The sequence below is a fragment of the Elephantulus edwardii genome, unplaced genomic scaffold, assembly GCF_000299155.1.
Source record: "Elephantulus edwardii isolate Elephantulus edwardi_28Jun2011 unplaced genomic scaffold, EleEdw1.0 scaffold00028, whole genome shotgun sequence".
Lineage (NCBI taxonomy): Eukaryota > Metazoa > Chordata > Mammalia > Macroscelidea > Macroscelididae > Elephantulus > Elephantulus edwardii.
Window position 1 is genome coordinate 912,561 of NW_006399778.1, and position 4,472 is coordinate 917,032.

The window sequence follows — 4,472 nt, forward strand, 5'->3', positions numbered from 1 at the left end:
AGCATGTCTTATTCCAAAATGTCAATTGCAATACATACAATGTGTGAGCATCCATTCATTTCAGTTTGATTTTCCCTTCACCTAATTGTTAACAGTATTCATTGTCTTTTCTTTCTTTTCCTACTTTCCTGCCCCTCACAACCATAACCATCCTTTTTTTGTAACACTCATGTTAATAATACAGTATTTTTTTTCCCTTTTGTGATTGAGTTCTTGCCCTCTCCATAATGGCCTCCAGGCTCATCCATGTTGTACAGTATTAAGTGCGTGAATGAAGGATTCATTGTGTGAATATACCACAGTTTGTTTGTTGTGTACTTGGGCTGCTTTCATCTCCTTGTTGTGAACAATGCCCAATAAACATAGGTACTCATACATTTGTTCATGTGGCAGCTCTTGATTTTTTTGAGATATATTCCCAGTAGTGGAATAGATGGGTCAACTGGTATTTCTGGTTTTTTTGCTGTTGTTGTTGTTGTTGTTGTTATAAATACACATATTTGGTGAGTGAGGGGTGACAGAAGGCAGAGAAGGTGTAGTACAGAGCTGGTACAGGCCTGGAGGCTAGGTGCCGCAAAGAAAGACACAGACACCCCCCCACCCCCACCCCTCACCCGCAGCGGGGCCGCATTCTGGGGCCAGTAACGCTTGCTTGGGTCAATGAGAGCCTGCAGAGGGTCCTGTGTGGGGCTGGGGTCTCTAGGCACCCTGGACTTCCCATGTGCAAAGTTTCTGGTTGGTAGTGGCAACAGCAGTTTCCTGCAGCTCTGTGCTCAGCCCACATTCAGGGCCTTACAGGCAAACTCTGGCAACATGAAGGTCGCCCGGTGCACGTCTGAGCTTTAGTACTTCAGCGGCCTCTGCTCCAACTGTGCCTGCCTCAGCTGTTGCACTGGCTTCTGAAGTTAGTGCTTGGTTCTTGCACAGTATGAAGCCAGTCTGGCCACAGGGGCAGGTGGAGATGGTGCAGTAGGCGTACTCCACCACGGGAAAGCGGGATTTGCAAAACTGCCACATCTCCTTGAGGTCCAGGTTTAGCCACTGGCACTACCCCTGGCAACAGATAATGCTGTCCTCCTTGAGGGCTGTCTTCATGAATAGTAGGATTCTTTGAAGAGGCTCTCTGAGGGGCCCATGGAGCCTGAGGAGACTGTGATGATAACATTGAAGGCATCCTGGTTCTGCTGCATGAATTCAAAACCATCACCTACACGGAGGGGCAGCTTTGAGCTGGAGTAGCCAACCGCCATACCTAGAAGAAACTTCTTAGAGACTTGAAGGACATCCTCATCGGTTTCACACCGTACCATGGCCTCCATTGAAGGGTGTTTCACTACTTCCCCTCAGGACGCCTCCGTCCCCACACCTGATGATCAGCACCTTGCGAGTGTTGGGGTGACTGTGGAGGAGCTGTTGGCAATCATCTGGTAGGAGAACTAGTCTCTCTCAGTACACTGAATGACACCATCCAACATCAGCACATTTGTGGTATGTCTTATTGCAGAAGACGAAGATGTCCTGGTACCGTGAACCCTAATGGTACAGCAGCTGCTCCACCTGCAACAACAAGGCCTGGCCAGGCCACAGACTGCAGGTCTCGTGGAACCAGCCCTCGTGGATATCGTGCAGCCTCTATGGTGGCTGGAGGCCGGAGGCGAGGGGACAGCAGGCTTTGCGGATCCACCTGTTTTCAATATTTTGTGGAAATTCCAGACTGCCTTCCATGGTGGTTATATCATTGTACATTCCCAGCAGCCGAGAATGAGAGTTCCAGTCTCTACATCTTCATCTACATTTATTGCTTGCTGTCCTATTGCACTTTGCTATTTTTGCCAGAGCAGTTATTATAATACATCTTGATTGCATATTCAGTCAGTTCCAGACAGCAAAAGTTGGTAGAATTCCACAATTTCGTCATCTTTGGCTTTAGTGTTCGGAACATATAGTTGAATAATAGTTCTATCAGTCAGTCTTTTTTGTATGTATATGGTTAGTACCCTGTCACAGCATTTATTTCAGGTTAGATCCTGAAATACTCTGACAGTAAAGGGTGATACATTATTCTTCAATTTGTCATTCCTGGCATAATAGATTATTTAATAGTATGGACTGCTCTTGAGAAGGAAATGAAGTGGGAGTGGAGAGGTGGAATAATAATTTGAGGAAGTATTAAAAGAACTGATTTTATATATAGGGCCAATATAGAATAATTTTGTAGTACACCTTATTCTTCAGTTACAACAGGAACCTATATAAGTAGGAGTTATTAAGGAGGATTGTCCTGGAAATCAAACACTTTACTAGGTCATCTATTTATTTTGATAACACTGTCATTTTTATAATTTTGAAACCTTTAAAAACTCTTTTGAACTGGTTCACAAATCACAGGAGGACATTTATCTTATTGCATTATAATTGCTTCATATTTTTACCAAAAATATTACCCATATTTATCATACTTATAATGTTTAGACTGAACTCTGCACAATTTTTGTGGCTTAAAAAAATTCTTTTTATAGGAGAAAACTAACTTTCTGAATATTAAAGACATTCAACAAGGCTATGGCCAGAGACTCAGAAGGAAAATCCATGTTATGAATACAGGAGTTTAGAATAGTTACTACTGAGTTAAAAATAAGTGAATTGCTTCCCAAGAGGACTGTCTTGAAATAGGCTATTCTTGTTAGTTGCCATTGATTATGTATGCTATGAACTAGAACTGCTCCATAAGATTCCTCTACCTTGTCACTTTAGCAGAAACAGATCACCAGGCCTTTCCTCCATCGAACTGCTAGGTGAGTTCAGACTGCCAACCTTTTCATCATTCAGATGAAGGAAAAATTGATTGTGCCACCTAAGTAGAGATTTTAAATCAAAGAATCCTCACCTTTGAATTGTAGTGTTGGAGAAAAGTATTTAATATCCCATGGACTACAAAAAGATCAAACAAATCTATCTTTGAGGAAGTGCAGACAGGGTGCTTCTTAGAGGCAAGAATGATGAAACTTCATCTCACATACTTTGGTGGGCTGTTGTCAGCAGGGGCCAGTCCTTGGAAAAAGAAATAATGCTGGGAAAGGTGGAGAAAGAGGTCAGTGAAAGAAGATCCTCAATGAAATAGATTGATGCAATGACTGTAACAATGAGTTTAAGCATATCCGAGATCATGAGGATGGTATATGATAGAACAAGGTTCAATTCTGTTGTTCGTAGAGTCTCTGTGAATGGTAGTCGACTCGATGGCACCTAACAACAACAATGTAGAGATCTAGGTTGTTCCACCTTATAGCATTATGTATGACAGACTAGAACTGGCCTGTAGAGTTTCCTAGGCTCTAATCTTTTCAGGAGCAAATCACTATGTCTTTTCTTCCACAGAGCTCATGATGAGTTTGAACTGCCCACCTTCCATTTAACAGCTTGAACCCTTAACTGTTGCTGCCTCTTGGACTTCTACAGTAGTTCTGTTAATTGTCCTGATTTACCTACAGATTTAACTTAAAGTTTCAGTTGCTCCTTATTGTCACTTGCTATCTTTGCTATTAAAGCTCAGTCTCCTGAGTTAAGAAGTTTCAGCTCAGGGATCTTGGGCGGAGAGATCAGAATTAAGACTGTCACGAGACAGTGACGAGCCTGTGGCATGTGGACATCTTGGCCCATGGACAAAGAAAGCTGAATAACTTAGGGCAAAAGGCTTGCTAGCAGAGTAACTGCCTTTGGACATTTGCCATAGATCCAGATTTGCCAACCCATGGAGCTTTGAGCTGAGCCATGCTATTGGAGTAGGGTGCTGCTAGGCACTTAACCAACAGAGCTTTGTAACACTTGTCAGAGCAGGGCAGAGGCCAAGAGACCAGTTTGAGAGAGGTTTGCCTTTAGGCATAGTTGAGGAAAGAGGCTGTCCACATCAAAGACTTGTATCCTGAGAGTTCCCAATTCTAAATTAAAGCCTTTTTACTTCCTTAATAAATCCCGAAGTTACCACTATAGTCTGTGAGTTTTGCAGTGGCCATTACAACACATTATCAAAATCAGCAGAGAAAGAAACAGTATTGAGGGATGGTTGGTGTCTGAATTAAAGAAAACTTTTTTTAACATACTTCAAAATGATATTCTTTAGGTTAACAAAATCATGTAAATAAAACCTTTTTAACAAAGTTGTAATTTAGCCATTCTTGATGGGAAATGTGAAGAGTGGAGGTTTTTAATATATTTTTGTGCTTCTAAATATACTGATAGAGAGCTTTGGTGGCCTACTGGTAAGAAGCTGTGCTGCAATCCTGAAGGCTCATAGTTCAAATCCACCAGCTGCGGGGTGTGATGGGGTGGGGGAAGATAGGCAGTCTCCTCCCATGCATTAACTGCTTCTGAAAACCCACCAGAGGGTCAGCAGTAGGTCAGTTCTGATTCAGTGGTATACAACAACAACAAATATATTGAAAGTTTTTAATAAACTAGTTTTAAGCAAGAAA

General features: G+C 42.2%; 1 pseudogene; it reads right to left on the minus strand.

Annotated features, from left to right (window-relative positions):
* Positions 1–773: 773 nt before the first annotated feature.
* Positions 774–2,591, minus strand: LOC102854083 (annotated as a pseudogene).
* Between the last annotated feature and the right edge of the window lie 1,881 nt (positions 2,592–4,472).